Here is a 17,616-nt window from a genome sequence, read left to right as displayed (position 1 = left end):
CACCCCTGCTACCACCGGGGAGCCGCTGCCATAGCCACCGCCAAGACAGCCACTGCCACAGCTAGTAAAGTGGGCTTTTTAGATACCCCATTTTGTTGTGAAGGGAAATCCTTACTGGATTCCCTTTTACAAGCAAAGCACTCAGTTTGACAGCACAAGCTGAACTGCCTCAGGTTCTAAAAAACTGATTCACAGACCAAGCAGTTCAGTTTGGATTCAGTTCTTGTTCTTTGTCTTGTACACAGTAGTTGCCTGCTAATCAGAACATTAAAACATAAAAAAAGCCTTGCTGCATCAGGCCCAAGGCTTATCTACTCCAGCATCCTGTTTTACACAGTAGCCCACCAGGTGCCTCTGGGAAGCCTACAGACAAGAGCTGAGGGCACACCCTCTCTCCTACAGTTACTCCCCTGCAACTAGTATTTAGAGGCATCTTGCCTCTGAGGCTGGTGGTAGCCTATAGCACTTAGATCAGTAGCTAGTCTGAGGGCTGGCTTTTAGTCTGGCTACTAATTGAGCATGTTTCCAACAAATTCAGCTTTGCTCTATTTTTTTGAAGTTCCTGAAATATTTGTTGTTGTTTTGTCTGTTTTTGTATAACTTCCAAGAATCTAATATTAGCTTTAAAAATTCATTTTCAGAATTCTGCAATTTGAAAATGTATGTTGCAAGACAAATATAATCACTTCTTATTGTCGCTTAGAAAGCATCCTAGACAGTTTTTAGTGTTACAGCACAGTTAGAGTTTGGTTCAAAATAAGTCTTTATTTTGCATTCCAGTTCTTTAATTACATAATAATTGCATAATAAAGAGTGGTTTAAGCGCCAGAATCTATGTTTCATGTTATTATTGTCCCCAAATTCAAAAATAATCCAGTTATGATCAGACCATAACTTGTCACCTATGGCCGCGTTCTGAAGATACTTCTGCAATAAGTTATTTCTGCAAGGAAGATGTAATTTATTCTGGAGTATGAGGTGTGCCTTGTAGGATAGAATGTATAGTCTCTCTCTTTCGTGTGTAGAAATGTCCAGGAGTCTAACAAAAAAAGATTATTTATGAGATTCAATACAGTTGTCTCAGTCGGCATGCCTTAGAAAGTCTAAAAGGTGTGGTTGAGCTGGATTTATCTAATAATGGATCCATGACTATTAAAATCACCTCCAATTATCCAGTCAGTTGCCTTCATTGATTGCCATTTCTTTAAAAAGTTGTTTATAATGGTGTCCTGAACCGATTCAAATTGAACCGGCTGCCTCCCTCCCCAAAGGTGGTTGGTCTGAGTTTGAAACGGCCCAGGCCCAGTCCAATATGGACTGATTCAACCCGGTTTGACCTGTTTCAAGGGCTATGCTTGTAAACAACATTCTTGTAAACAGTTTGCATTCTTGTAAAGGGGAATCCCCCCGGTCACCCTTAGAACATGTTTAAAGGATTCCCCCCACCTTTTCTTGTAAAGGTGAATCCTCTAAATTCAGAGATTCTGCTTTACAAGCATAGCCCTTGAAATGAGTCAAACCAGTTAGACCCAGTTCAACTGAAAGAACCAGACCACCAGCCGGTTCAATTGAACCAGCTCACAGACCAGTGGTTCTGTTGGAATGCAGTTCAAATTCAAACCAATCCACCTCAACCAATTCCTTGCACACCCCTAGTCCTTTAGAAAATTCTGTTGGTTATTATTGGATGCATAGATGGAGTCCAAAACAATGTTTGTCAAGCTTAGTGTCTTTAATTAAGACATAGCAGCCTGAATCATCTTTATGTGCAGTATTTCTAAGGGTTTAAAGGGACAATTTTTAGATAAAAGAACAGCTGTGCCCCTGAATTTAGAATTGTCAAAGGCAATATATTGCTTTACATAAAGATTAAGAGTTTAGAAGTGGATCTCTTAGTATGCATTTCTTGTAGTAAAATTATATCAGGCTGTTGTTTCTGGAGCATTTTGAATATCTGTGTACGTTTCACACAGGGTCCAAAAACGTTGCAATTAACAGAAATAATTTTTAAGTTTTCCACCATGCCTAAAATAAATTTTTCCACAACACATTATCTTAAATTGAGTTGCACCTACTATAATAAACAGCAGTATTTGGTTAGAAATTAGTGAATGAGTAAGAGAAAAGGCACAAAATAGTACTTCCATGTAACTTCTCTTGTAGTTTAAATGACTTATAAATTCCAACCCTAACCCCAACTGTGTCTAAGAGAGAAAACATCCAATTAACAAATGTTAACTAACAACATAATAAGATTGTGGACATTCTTATAAGTGGTTTAATGAGGGAGGAAAGCCTAAGATCAATTCCCCTCCCCCTCAGAATTAAAGAGATTGTCAAACCATTGCATTGGATGATATCAATTTGTTTACATTGTCAGGTATTAATAGCAGACATCAAATAGTAAAGAGAAACATTATCAGCAATTGTACTAATTCAATTTAGTCTTACCAAAATGGACAAATCAGGTAATATTTCAGCAGAATGGTCCCTAAAACCTGCATCACTCAATACTTGTTGGAGCTTAAAATCTCATTTAACAAGTTTGGGCTTCCTCGGAGGTAAAGATGTTGTGTTCTCAGATTCAGATGTGGAAAGGCCAGTAGCGGAGTGGAGAGCTGGTCTTGTGGTAGCAAGCATGAATTGTCCCCTTTGCTAAGCAGAGTCCACCCTGGTTGCATTTGAATGGGAGACCACGTGTGAGCACTGTAAAATATTCCCCTTATTGGATAAAGCCACTCTGGGAAGAGCAGAAGGTTCCAATTTCCCTCCCTGGCATCTCCAAGATAGGGCTAAGAGAGACTCCTGCCTGCAACCTTGAGAAGCCGCTGCCAGTCTGTGAAGACAATACTGAGCTAGATTGACCAACTCAGTATATGGCAGTTTCCTTTGTTCCAGATTCCAGATCTGGATTGCAGTTAATGTGGTGCCTTCTTTTTTGAAGAAGTTGTATTTCTGTCTGTATGGTAAAGACAACCACAGGGCTCTGTGGCTGCCAGGAGTCGACACCTACTCGACGGCACACTTTACCTTTACCTTTACCTTTACCTTTATGGTAGTGCTAAGCTCCATAGCCATGTCAACTATGCAATAGCAGTAGTCTTTTGTTCTAAAGCATCAATCTCATTTTTCATAGGAAACAAAATAGATTGTATTTGCATTAAGATATCAGACTTACATTTCTGTAGTTCATCCAGTACAAGTAGAGTGTCTGCCGAATGTTGGGAGGATGGTGGTGGTGGATGAGATGAAGCTTTTCTGGTCACCATATTCACTTCAAATCTTGGCTGAGATTTAAGTAATTAGTCTTATAGTCATTAAGACTTTCTCTCCCCGCCAACCAGGGTACTTTCTTGAGAAGATTTGTTGTTAGGTCTGCCCATTATCAATTGCTCAAAACATGATGCTTTTAGAAGCTTAAAGAGAACTCCGTGGTGAAGCACCGAGAATTCAGGCGTGCGGCATGCAGATGATGTCATGCCCTCCCAAAATGTATTTTTGAAATGTGTTGATCAAAATAAATTATTTTCTGTGTGCTTAAGAGGTTTGCCTCTCCGTTTTGGACATTTCAATGAAGTGCCTTCCCTCCTCTTTCCCAGAATCATTAGTGGCCACCTTAAGCATGTGTTGTATGATGGATCTCTACGATCAGGAGCTGAGGCTTAGATATTGATGTGAGCAGGCAAAAAACACTATTTTAAAATGAGCCTTCTTTCTCACCTTTTCTCCTTCATAGCACTCAAGAAAGCACACATGGAATTTGGGGGAAGTTGCCCATCCAGGCATTGACCAGACTTAGACCAGCTTAGTTTTAGTAAGATGGCTGGATCAGGTGCCTTAACCAGGCAAGGTTAGAAGGCCAGATTCCTAGTATTCATGCATGGCTGGACTAATCCAGAAACCTAAATGCTTATTGCCTTCTGCTCTTGAATGTTCAAATAGGAGTATCTCTCTTGGCTTGAACCTCAGACAACAAGCTGCTACTGTGTTGGTTCAAGCCCTGGGGGCCTGATCTCTTCTATTGATAGTGAAATTTTATTTACATGTAATGGAGATCTTGAGAGAGGCTTGATTGTCATGGACATGGGACAGGGCCTTCTCTGTTGTAGCCCCCTGAGCCTGGAATGCTCTCCCAGTGAATGTTGGTTCTGTGACAGTTGAGGCTCAAGACCAGCTCAAGACCTTTTTATTCACTCAGGCTTTTACCTCCTAGAAGCTGCCAGGTTTCTCAGCTTTCTTGCATTTTTTCTTTCTTGCATTGTTTCTTGGTGTTTTATGGTTTTAATGTTTAATTGATTTTAAGGTTCTAAATGTAACTTTTGTGGAATTTTATTGTATTTTAACTTTTGCAAACCACCTTGAGATGCTTAATGAAAGGTAGTATAAAAATAGAACAATAAATAGAATAAAATAAATAAATATCTTAAAATAAAAGAGAGAGAGAGACATGAAGAGGACATGAAGAGACAAAGGTCTCAAGTTTGATCAGTTAGAAGTGCAACTGTTATTTACAACCTGGGGAAAAGTTTGTCCCTCCTTTTCTAAAGCTTTTTACTTTGCATATCTCAATGTTTGTTGAATAAGCTTTTTTTTTTTTTTTTGCCAGAGTGTATAGTAACAGGGAATATAGCCTATTAAACCTGAATTGCCATATAATGGTTGCCCAAGAAAGCACAGAGCAGACACGTTTGCTTTATAGGTACCTCTTGGAGATTTTTCAACTTGTACTTAATGAGTGTTGTTTTCAATTTCACACACTGTTCTGTGCTTCCAAACTCTCCAACGTAAAATTCAGCAGTAATTAACAAACAAAAGGCTATGTATGAGGCATTTAAATCAAGGACACAATGTCAGGAAGTTGGGTTAATAAATATTTGAAGATGCCACAAGGAGATCAGCTATTTATTAGAGAGAGAGAAAAGGTGAGGATTTCAGAAGCTGTAGTCAATAACAAATGCTCAGCATAAAGAATTAACCTTCAGCAATAGCTATGGCAAAGAGGCACCTTTTAACATGGTGATTCTCTTTAATTACCAGGGGGAGAGTAACTGGCACTAACTATCCACCCCCATCACAGTACCTCCAGTGACCGTTGCTGCTGTCTATCTTATGTTTCTTTTTAGATTGTGAGCCCTTTGGGGACAGGGATAGATTTTATTTATTTGTTATTTCTCAGTGTAAACCGCCCCAAACCATTTTTGGAAGGGCGGTATAGAAATTGAATAATAAATAAATAAATAAATATTTTGTAAGGGATATTTTTGATAGTTAAGAGATGCATGCCCACATTTTTCCAGAGGAATGGTTGGACCTCAGGATCACATTCTCCCTTCCTGCCTCCCTAGGACCCATACTCTACAATTCTCCCTACAAGGAGAGGTGAGAGCCCAAACTAGGTGTTCTGTGGTTATTTGAATGTAGGATCTCCTCTAATCTTAGCCCTATTCAGATCAATCAATAAATTTGCGCCTGTTGGTTCTGCCTGCCACCCAACCTTTATGGAAATATCTACATAGAAAGTCAGATTGTTCCTGCACAAATGGCACCAATGCACAATCTGGTACCAATGGCACAGAGAGAATGCAGAAAATGAGTATACATATAGGCTTTGTTATAAAGGAACAATTGACATATAGAGATTGGGAATGGTCTGCCACCACTGTCCCAATCCCCACTTCATGTATTGACTGTACCCACAATCAGATGTCTCAACAGGGCTTTTAGAAGTCAAATATGCAGGGATATTATCTTCTGTCTGTAGATCTTTCCAGAACAGCAATTCATATGTTCTTAAACATGTTGTTCACTCTCCCATTGACATCAAGCACTTTCATGTTCCACCACAACATTTGGCTGAATGCTACATTATACTGCTGATTTATGTGAGTGTCATTACCTAAACTGCCCCGGAGCGCCAGCTAGACATTCCAACTATGGCTTAGCATGGGGAAATAGCTTGGCTAGAGGGAGCAATTTGGCTTCAGTATCAGTTTGAGCAAGTTTTGCATTTTGAAAATGATGAGGAGGCAAAGGTGCAATACAACAATTTTATTAAGGATAGAAAGGAGTACAGGAATGCAAAGGTTTGATTAGGTGAGGCAATAACTCCTAACTAATATTTTAGGTGAGAATATAGCTGGCAATAATTTAGCTTAAAGTCCTAATTATGAACCAATTGGCTTGGCTAAGGTGCTTAGCCCAAAGCCTGGCTCGAGGTTTGCTGTACGAAGTGCTTGGAAGTGGGGAGAAAAACCAGAGAAGGAAATAAGAAGACCTAGAGAAGCAAGAGGTTAGTTCTAACTACCCTTAGTCCGGTGGTGTGTTCGGTGCAATTGAAGGTCTCCTCTGAGGAAAAGGCAGAATGGCAGGGAGAAGAAAGGGTGAGGAGCGGAGGGCTACCATTTGCATGCTTGAGAACCAGCAGGGTAAAGATCCATATAGATTCCGAGGCCATGTGGCTTGGACAGGGGTACATATACTCAAAAATATGCCTGGAGGCCATTCCCAAGCCATGCTCCCCAGAGGCGTAATCAGGGTGGGGCAGGCAGGGCACATGCCCTGGGCGCCACTTGAGGGGGGCACCAGTGCCATGCCCCACCATGCCCCCACCCATCACCCCTAACATTTGTTTAAAAAAAAAATCAAAAAAAATTTTTTTTCATTTTTTTTAACAAAAGCGGGAGCCGCCGCCACACCCCCCCGTTGCTCACTGCTGCTGCCAGCTCCGGGTGCCCTAACCCACACACTCCCTCCACTTGCGCAGGCACAGCAGCGGGCAGTGCACAGTGGGCGTGTGCTCCAACTGGCTGGCAGAGAGCGTGCCCCGCGCTGATTGGGCCGCCCGCCACCGCCCCGCTGGTTCAATTTTTACACGCATGCCTACTGCACGACCATGTGGGTGAGTTGAGCAGAGCCAGCAGCAACTGCTGAGCGTTTGTTGTTCTCCAGCCCGTGTGCTGCTGTTAGTTCCTCCTTCCGGTTTTTGCCCACGACACTGCCTGCCCTCATATGTAAGCTCAAGTAAGTGGATCTTCCTTATTCTCCTCTTCCATCCCACTTCTCTCCCCACCCCAAATCAATGTATGGATAAAGAGTCCTCGAGCTGGTGGTGGGGTCTGGGGAATGCTCAGCCAGCCATGTGCATTAAGGGCGGGGGTCTTCATCACTTTCTGGGGCATATCCCCTAGCGTTGCCAAGCATTTACATCACCAAAACGGAAGGTAAACCAAGAACACCCACACTGGAATCCTTGCCTACTGCTCTGGAGAAGTAAAAAAGCAGGACTTCAGGGAAAGGAAATCTCTCCCTCTGGCAATAGTTGCAATGTAGCTTACTCTTGCTTGTTCCTAATCCGCCGCCGCCACGCCTGGGAAGACCTGGCTGGTGCATACTAGGAGGAGGCAGCAGGACATGGGGAGGCAGAAGCAAGTCCTCCCTGCCTTCTTGGCTCTCTGTGTGTGTCGCGACTCGCGAGGTGTATGTGTGAAAGAGAGAGAGAGAGAGAGAGAGAGAGAGCCCTTCCTTGCTGCTGCCTAAGCCTCCCTTGCTGTGCTGCATAACCGCTAGCTTCTCCAGGATCTATTCCTTTCCGAGAGTGAGAGAGAGAGAGAGAGAGAGAGAGAGAGTGTGTGTGTGTGTGTGTGTGTGTGTGCGTGCACCCTACTCTGCTGCTGCCTAAGCCTGAGACTCCCTTTCTGCATGATCGCTGGCTTTTCTCTATTCCTCTTCTCCCTCCCCGGCGTGTGGTGTGTGAGAGATGGAAAAGCAGACTATCTGCTTCTCTGCAGCAGCCCCGGGGCTGCTGTGCTTTAAAAACACAGAGTACCTGACAGGACGAGCAGGAAAGTTGTGGGGAGGTTTTCTTAGATGCTCCTGCTCCTCCAAGCCAGATGCAGCCGGCCAAGGTAGAACAACAAAAGAAGCGGCTGAATGCACAATACAAGGAAACTCCTCCCTACCCCCAAATCCAGTGTCTCTCTTTCTCTCTATCCCTCCCTTGAAGGGGCGCACCGCGCGATGGATGGGGTTGCCTTGGGGTCTGTCTCCCTTTAAGACAACTTCCTCTGAGCTGGACATTCAGCTCCTTCAGTTCCCAGGCTTGTATTGTCTGTGCTCCTGAGTCCTGTTCATTCTGTTTCCTTTTTTCTCATGGAGTGGGTGAGGAGGAGAGATGAGCCTGGCTGCTGGAAGGAGTAAAATCAAACACCTAAAGGCCCCCCTCCCCCGCTTTTTTAATCCTCTCTCCCTCCCCCATCACCTTTGGTACCTCCCAAAATGATTTACTGAGAACTTCTCGAATTGAATACTTTTCTGTTGGAGTGAATCTAGCCTGAGAACAGAGGGTCAAATGCAGTTGTGGCTCACTGGTGGGGCTTTGCTGTTTTTCAGTGGTAAAATTGCCTTGTTAGCTTGGGATTGTAACAATCGGGAGTAAACAAAGCCTCTGGTTTCCTGGCTAATGTAGATGGATCCAAACTCATTCCTATTTTGCACCCACTGAAATAGAAAGAATCCCCACTGCACTTTATCTATTGGTAGCTTTTTCTCTCTCCATTTTTGGGGGTTGTCTTGAAAAAGCATGAGGTGCTACTCAAAACAAGGGATTTTCTCTCAAAGACCATTTCTTGTTTGTTTTCCCAGGCAAGAAAGTTTTTGGTTTTTTTAAAAATTGTATGCTTCTGTTCCACGTCTAGCAGTTCAGAAGAGTGTAGACTGTAATTGTGTGAGACACAAAAAACTAGAGGCACACAACTAGGTAAGGTGACAACTCTTATTGGATCCACCTTTGCTGTTCAAAGAAGATACAGCAAGCTTTTGAGTTACACAGAACACCACATCATTGGACAACTGTGCCATTATACTTGAGTGTATTGCTGTGAAAGACTCCTTGTAGTTTAAAATGATTTGCTTATGAATCCTCTGGAGCAGAAATCTGTATAGTTCCAGGTGTCCAGCTGTCACTTCATAAAACTAAGAAGTGGACTTGAGCAGTTATCCTTGTTCAAATGTTGCTGTGGTGATAGAGTGGATTTATCTCATTAAAGATTTCTTCTTTGTCTAATTATCTGACATACTTTCTGTCTGGCACTGCATTTCTTAAAATTTTGTCTCTATAATCTGTTGCATCATGATTTAGAAAACAAATAAAGGTGTATTTTTATGCCATGGCCCAAATTAAGCAGAAAAAAACAATTTGTTTTAGATTAGAATATGCTGCAGAGATACAGTGTTTAGTGATTTGCAGGACTTTGTACTATATTTTAAAATATTTGAATTTGTTTGTTTTGCAGCTAATCTCTTTGACGATTGATCTTCCTCTTTTTTTTTAATTGTTGTGTGAGAGCTGCTTGCTAATGAACTAAATAATTTTTGAGCTGACATTATAGTAAAGTTATCTGAAAGATGGGTGCCAGATGTTTGGAGGGGGGGGCGCAATTTCAGTGCTTGCCCTGGGCGCTATTTTCCCTAGATACGCCTCTGATGCTCCCTCCCTGGAGGGGCAGAAACTTGGGTAGAACGATGAAGTTCATAGTAACATGAACTAGTCAGTCTTGGGTGTGACTTGCCAAACAAAAGGCAAGAGTGGCTTGTGGAAGTGTGCATGTAGATGTGAATAGTTGGACTTGAGGCTTATCTTGAGATGGAGATGCCATTCCAAGTGTAAAGATAAACAATTTGAGATTTTAATGGGCTGCCTCCACTCTGGTTGTTGCCAGCCAATTAAGCTGTTGGTGGCAAGTTGGGAAATGCTGCTCTTATCTGGATTGCTCAAAGAGTGCTAGTAATGTTATCTTTCTAGTGAAAAGGGACTGTTTTCTTCCTTTGAGGTGTTCCTTTGAGTTTGGTCTGTTTGCTGGCTGATTGCCTTCTCTTCTGATATAAATAAAGAGAGAGAGAGGATGGTTGGGGATGGCCCCTTGCAGTCCTGCTCTTATGAACTTGGGGCACATGGCCCCATGTCTTGCTCATGTCAAGCGACCAGCTGTGAGTCTTTGCCTATGGGCAGGTGAAGAGTTCATGATCCCATGAACCGAATTATCCAAAATGGAGACTGTGAGCCCACTGTTCCAATTGCATAGAGGGGTGGTATCAGTGCCACCTCCAAATAGAGCTGTTCTGGCAACAATGTTATGGGTTCCAACTGTCTCTATTTACCACAGAGGTGGTTTACCACAGAGGTGGCTACTCTATTTACTCACTGGGGCATTCACACAACCTACTGGGTGGGCAGAAGGCTCAACACACCTTGCCTTACCCTCGGACAGGGCAGATCTCTCTGATATCCCACAATACCAGCTCTGGGTATCTCACAGTGCACCGTGTAGCCAAGCACAGTGCACTGAGGGATTCCCCCAGGGGAAGGGTGCTAGAGGCCCCGTCCCTGTTTCGGATGAGCTGCAGTAGCCTACACTGACACATGATCCCAGCAGCTAGGTTAAGGGCACACTTGCATCTTGCTTTAACATGGACTTAGAGCCAGGCTTTGGCGCCAGGTTTGACACCGCAGCAGCACCGGGATCCACATGGATACCGGCAGATCTCATGGGCAGTCAAATCCAGACTTGGCTTCCTAAGCCTAGGCTTGGCTGCTCATGAGAACAGCCTTACTATTTTCATAAATCTATTCCAGGTCAATCACTGGCCCCAGAGGTTCTAGAAATTAAATCTCCAGGTGCGTGTGGGAATGTACCCTATCTCTAGTGCATCTGCATGGTAATGCACAGCACTAAGCCTCTGTGCAGTGCACAGCATATAGTAGGTGGAATCCAGTAATGTGTAATAGTGGATACAGGGAACAGTGGATCCTTAACATGAGGATCAGTTGTTTGAAGACCATCCCTATTGCATTTGCAATATGTTGAAGGTATGTGAATACAGTAATCCCTCGACCTACGAACTACTCGACATCCGATGTTTTCGAGTTACGAGCGACAAAAAAGACTGGAAGTAGTTGCCGGTTTAGATTCAGCTTACTTGACCTACAAATTTTTAGATGCGGTTTCCTCGACTTACGAATGTTTTCAGACTTCCGTGGTGCGCTCTTCGACTTACGAAAATTTCGACCTCCGAACGTGCGTTCGGAATGGATTAATTACGTAAGTCGAGGGACCACTGTATTTGCATTCCTCCAGGGCAGAAAAACCATTATTTTTTCAATATTTATTCAACTGAGATTTGTTTCCCACACTTTCCAAGGAATTTAGAGCATTGGTCCATTCTATCCTCACAAGAACTCTGTAAGGTAGGTTAGACTGATTCCTAGTTTACCTAATGAGCAGCATGACTGTGAAGGTATTTGAACCCTGGTGTCCTCTGTCCAATAATCTCCACTATAACACAATATGGAAAGCTCTATATAGAATATCCGATTCCTTGATGTTCCTCATCCAAGGTCAAGAGAGTCTCTGCATTTAAATAAGCATAGATTTATACAGACATTGTTGCTCAAAAGCTATACATCATTTTTACCTCATTAAATGAATTTTGAAGTCATGCTTGCATAAATGTATGTAAATGTAAAGGCTTTATCTGAATGTGAGAAACACACAGTGTCATTCTGGCTAGGTGGCAATAATGTTCTCCAGGAGAACTTCTTGAAGACAAGCAGCTCAATTTAGATGGCATCCAGAAATAGTACACATCTGTTCCTCCACATGCCTGTCTCATTAGAGAGCAAACTTTCAGAAGAACACCACAAAACCTGAAACAATAAACAACCCCCCAAACAGCATTATTTCACTGCAATATAGTGAGGCAGGTGTATGAAGCACGGAGGTCTAGTTCTTTTTCTATTTAACTATGGCAGGCTCATTGTGCATGTTTTCTAGATTAGTTAAAATAAGATTTGAGTATTAACCTGGTATAACTAGCCTAATCTACTAAGGCTGCAGTCCCATTGCCCCCGAACCCCAATGAAGCGAGGACACAGGTAAATGGGATAAACCATCGCCACACTTTATTAACTGTAGGGCTGTGCAAACAGGTTCGAATCTGAACTGGTTTGATATTGAACCAGTTCTGTTCAAAGGTTTGGGGTTGAGCCGAACCACCCCTGGTTCCATTTTTTTTGGGGGGGAGGGAATCTTTTTTAAACTTACTCCCTCCAGGGGGCCTCTCCAAGGTGGCGGGGGCAATCCAGGAAGGGCCCCCCCCAGCCTTCCTTAATGCTACCTGGGCCTATTCCCCATTGTGGTGGCCATTTTGGAGGCTGCCGCACATGTGCTGGGGGACCCTGCATGGCCTGGGTCATGACCCCGCCACACAAGGTCCCACTGAGCATGTGCAGAAGCCTCCAAAATGGCCACCACATTTGGGAATAATCCCAGAAAGGGCTGAAGACTACCCAAACCAGGCGATTTTTGCATTAAGGAAGGCCAAAGGAGGAGGAGTAACCTCTGTGGACCCCTGCAGAGGAGGAGAAGCCCCCCGTAGGGATAAGTTAAAAATATTATTTATTTATTTTTTTTAAAGAAAAGTTCAACGAACCCATTCCCCCCGCCCCAGTTTGGTTTTGGGGGGATCGATGGGGGGGCAAAACCAAAGTGGCCCGGTCCAGTTTGGGTCCAGTTTGAACTCAAACCGAGACAGGCCAGGCAATTTTGTGCACACCTCTAATTAACTGAGGTGACCAAGATCTGCACCAGTAACAATTAAAGCATGTAACTAGATTGTGGGCAACTCCACCCTTCAAAGAGTGACAGCCTCCTAAAGGTGACTGCCTACTGGGCTTGTTGGGTGAAGCAACTGGGCTTAGAAGATGCCGTCCGTCTGAGCAATGTACCCTCCTCCCAGCTGCACAGTTTCCTGTGTTGAGCTGGACATACCCTGATCCCCAAAGCTCTGCATGGGTGAACTGAGCAGCACACCAAAAGGTGATCTGTTCCCAATCATCCCTGGATCACACAACCCTGAGGTTCCATGGAATCACCTTTCACCTGTAAAGGTGCCTCCAGCTGAATACCAAGGTTGATCTACCTTCTCAAGCCCATACACCTGCCAGTGTGATCAACTATACTAATAAACAACTCCCACCACTATCTATCAGCTCTACTTGAAATACCTCAGTGAGGAGTAGGCAAAAAAGCTTCATCAGGCAGAAACAAAAAATTCCTACTCGGTCCCCTCAGGCAACCAGCTACTCTCTAACTTAGTAAGAGAGGGCGGGTGGGAGCCGGGTTCCCATTGGAATAGAGGAGAATGGAGCACTTCACTCCAATAAAGCCCTCTCCACCTTGGAATGCAAACCTTGTGTCCCAATGGCCAGACAGAGGTATGTCTGCCCTGCCTCTCAGGAGATCAGAGCCTGCCCCCTACCCTGCAACAGCCATTTGGGCATTGGGGCGATTGAAGTGGCAATTCAGTCACTTTCTTTAGATCTTTCCTATTGAAAGAGCCATGCTTAATTTTGGCTGGATTATGCTTGGAATTACTTGGGTAACAGTAGAGAGTATTTAGTCTCATACACTGCAGCCAAGCTACGTAAGAACATAAGAACAGCCCGGCTGGATCAGGCCCAAGGCCCATCTAGTCCAGCATCCTTGGAGAGATCCTTTTGGAGCTCCTCACAATCCGTTTTGGATTTCACTACCAGAAAGAATTTGATATTATCTGCAAATCTCGCCATTTCGCTGCTTACCCCTACTTCTAGATCTGAGTCTATCTGACTCAGTTCTTTAGCCTCCATCCCCAAAAAGCCTGGTCCAGGAACAGGTATATGCTCAGTATCCTCTGCCAAGAAGACAGATGCAAAGAACTCATTTAGCTTCTCTGCAACCTCCATATCCTCCTTAATAATCCCTTTCACTCCCTCATTGTCTAATGGTCTAACCGCCTCCCTGGCAGGTTTCCTGCTTCTGATGTATTTAAATAAGTTTTTGTTTTCCCCTTGATGCTTTTAGCTAAATGTTCCTCAAACTCTCTTTCCCCCTCCCTTATTGTTACCTTGCATTTCTTTTACCAGAGTTTGTGTTCCTTCCTCTTCTCTTTATTTGGAGAGGGCTTCCAATTTCAGAAGGAAGTCTTCTTCCCTTTTATGGCTTCCTTGACATTACCTGTTAGCCATGGTGGCATCCTCGTGGACTTAGTGGTACTTTTTCTTCTTTTGGGTATACAATCTAAATACATGTTTGAAGGGGGTCCATCCTGGGCTTTTGGATCCTCACTGAAGTTTTAAAATGGCAGGGGAACAGTGTGATTTGAAGCTTTTCCCCCCACCCTTGCATTTCCCTTTCCCAGGATCTTTCTCCTCAGCTATGGAAAACACATGTCTGAGAACCCCTTCTGAAGAAAGCTACCTTGCCTACTGCTTTTTAGATATTCAGTGGAAACCAGGTTTCCAGACTCAGGACTTCCACTGAAAGTCTCCTTTTTTCATAAAAGGTCTACTTACACAACAGTTGTCTTTGCTGGTATGCCATTGCAGAAGTGTAACTGGAAAACATGCTGTGGCGTAAGGAGTATTTATCTGGCTTCTACGCTCTGCCCTTCTGAGTGGGAAAAGGGTCTAGCCAAGGCTTTTCTGTGCTGTTTTCCTCCTCTTAGCAGCCTGTTTGTTATCTGGAGCTGAGCTCACTCTAATTGGGCTTTGATATCCTGCACCTAGCCAAACTGCTTGATTGGTGGGGCTCAGAACCGCACCCATTGGGCTTCTGATCCCCTGGCCCTTATTAGGGTGGGCAGCAGCCAAAGGGTGCTGCCCATCGGTCCCACCTGTGCACACGGATCCAATGTGCTCATGGGCAGGCCTGATGTGTGTGTGCCCGTGCCAGCACACGCAGGCGCACCAAATACTTCCAGGTAGTTCTGGTAAACGGGGGCAACAGGGCAGCAGGGAGGTACGCTGCTGCCCCAACGGGCTTTACTAAAATTGAATGCTGTGGGGGGGGGGAGTGGCAGGAGGTGTAAGTGTACCCTCCCCTGCCCTTAAAGCTGCACCTCCACCTTCAAACTGGCGGAACCACCCGCCAGTCCAACTGGTTTGTAGGCCCATAAAGGGCCTCCAAACTGGTTCTGTGCACATCCCTAGTACAGGTATGTGTTTTGGGTTGAACAGAAATGGGAAGGTGTGAGATGACCCTGGGACAGCTATGCCAGTGGTTTGATTTTGACCCTGGGACAGCTATACCGCTTTGATTTTGGAGAGCAATGCCGCCCACCCACAGAACCTCACCTTGTTACTCTGTAATACCAGGTCGGTTCAAAATAAATATGAGGTAGTCGATGGCTTGATTATGGATGAAGGAGCTGACCTGTTATGTATTACAGAGACCTGGTTGGGAGAGGCTAGTGGTCCAGTTTGGTCCCAGGTTGTCCAAGAGGGTTACTCCAGGTGAGAGGATGTGCTTGGGGAGGTGGGGTGGCTGTGGTCTATGAGAATACCATCTCCCTTACCAGGATCCCTGTCAGGGATCTGGCCTGTACTGAATGTGTGTACCTAAGCCTAAGGACCAGGGATAGACTGGGACTTCTGCTGGTGTACCGATCACCTCGCTACCCAGTGGAGTCCCTAATTGAGCTGATGGTCTGTTTGCTCAGTTGGCATTGGAGTGGCCCAGGTTGCTGTTGGTGGGGGACCTTAATGTTCATTTTTGGACCGGGTTGTTATAGCGTTCATAGTGAGTTCATAGCGACCATGACAACTATGGGTCTATCCCAATTGGTCTCTGGTCTGACACATGATGTAGGTCACACGCTCGATTTGGTCTTTTGCTCTGATCAGGGTGGTGTTCCATGGGTGGGGATTCCTGTCATCTCCCCATTGTCATGGATGGATCACCATCTGGTTACAGTAGGACTTCCAACCACAACCGAAACCCATTAGATTGGTCCACCCAAGGAGGTTATTGGATCCAGTAGGATTCCAAGAAGCCTTGGAAGGGTTTAAGGTTGGCTCTGTTAATGATTCTGTCAATGCTCTGGTACAAAGTAGAATAATGAACTCACTAGAGCAGCAGACACAATAGCTCCTAAGCATCCTCTCTGACTTGCTTTAAAGACAGCCCTGTGGTATTCGGAATGAGTTATGGGAGCTGAAGTGGCGAGGTACACGATTAGAGCACAAGTGGAGGAAGACTTGGTGTGAGTCTGATCGGGCACAACACAGAGCACATTTGAAGACATGCTCTGGCAGTGTGGGTGTCAACGAAGCAGTTCTTTTCTGCCCACATTGCTTCCACAAATTCATGTTCAGCTGCCTAGGGTTGTGAGGGTTGTAGTATGTACCCCCTCTCCCTTGAATTTAAACTTGGAATCATCAGTCACTCACTGTGAAATTTTTAATGACTTTTTTTGCGGATAAAATCTTTCATATTCAGGCTGACGTGGATTCCACAGTTACTGCAGAGTCTATTGTGAAGGTGTCCAGCAACTCCCCTTATGAGATTAGATTGGATCATTTTCAGTTTGTGACTCCTGAGTAAGTGAACAAACTGCTTTCGACTGTGCGTCCTACAGCCTGTTCTCTTGACCCTTGCCCTACTTGGTTTATCTCATCTGATAAAATGATTATCAGAGAGGGTCTGTTAAATATTATAAATGCTTCTCTGAGGGAGGGCAGGATGCCTCCTTGTCTTAAGGAGGCTATTATTATTATTATTTTGAAGAAAGCTGTTTCTAATTTTCCATGGTTCAGCAAGGTGGTTGAGCAGGTGGTGGCCTCTCAGCTCCAGGCAGTTTTGGATGATGCAGATTATCTAGACCCATTTAAAACTGGCTTCCGTGTGGGCTATGGGGTTGAGACTGCCTTGGTCGGCCTGATCGATGATCTCCAACTGGCTATCAACAGAGGGAGTGTGACTCTGCTGATCCTTTTGGATCTCTCTGTGGCTTTCAATACCATTGACCATGGTATCTTCCTAGATTGCCTGGGGGAGGTGGGATTGGGTGGCACTGATTTGCAGTGGTTCCACTCTTATCTCTATGGCAGATTCTAGATGGTGTCGATTGGAGACTGTTGTTCTGCTAAGTGAGAGCTGAAGTGTGGAGTTCCACAAGGCTCCATACTATCTCCAGTGCTTTTTAACATTTTAACGTGTTATGCTGATAACACCCAGAGCTGCTTCTCCATGCTGACCTCATCAGGAAATGGCATATCTTCCCTGTCTGGAGGCAGTAATGGGCTGGATGAGGGATAACACACTGAGGTTGAATCCAAATGATGGAGGTACTGACTGTGGGGGGCCAGAACCCAAGAGATTATTTAGGTCTGCCTGTTTTGGATGGGGTTACACTCCCCCTGAAAGATTAGGTACATAGCTTGAGAGTGCTCCTGGACCCAAAGCTCTGCCTGGTTTCTCAGGTTGAGGCGGTGGCCAGGAATGCTTTTTATCAGCTCTGGCTGATACCACTGAAATGAGCTACGCCCATTTCTAGAGGCAAACGACCTTAAAACAGTGGTACATATGCTGGTAACCTCCAGGCTTGACTACTGTAATGCACTCTACGTGGGGCTGCCTATGTAGGTAGTCCGGAAACTACACTTGGTACAGAATGTGGCAGCCAGATTGGTGTCTGGAACAACATGAAGGAACCACATAATGCCAGTTTTTAAAAAACTGCACTGGCTGCCAATATGTTTCTGGGTGAAATACAAAGTGAAATACAATACCTATAAAGCCC

General features: G+C 44.5%; 1 long non-coding RNA gene across 2 annotated transcripts in view; it reads left to right on the top strand.

The window, feature by feature from the left end:
- LOC128346503 (uncharacterized) overlaps window positions 1-17,616 on the top strand; it is a 98,311-nt gene that overhangs the window by 45,037 nt on the left and 35,658 nt on the right. The gene's annotated exons all lie outside the window — the stretch shown is intronic.

The sequence above is a fragment of the Hemicordylus capensis genome, chromosome 2 (assembly GCF_027244095.1).
Source record: "Hemicordylus capensis ecotype Gifberg chromosome 2, rHemCap1.1.pri, whole genome shotgun sequence".
Classification (NCBI taxonomy): Eukaryota; Metazoa; Chordata; class Lepidosauria; order Squamata; family Cordylidae; genus Hemicordylus; species Hemicordylus capensis.
The sequence above is the reverse complement of the archived record's forward strand: the minus strand, read 5'-3'. Positions and strand labels throughout refer to the sequence as shown.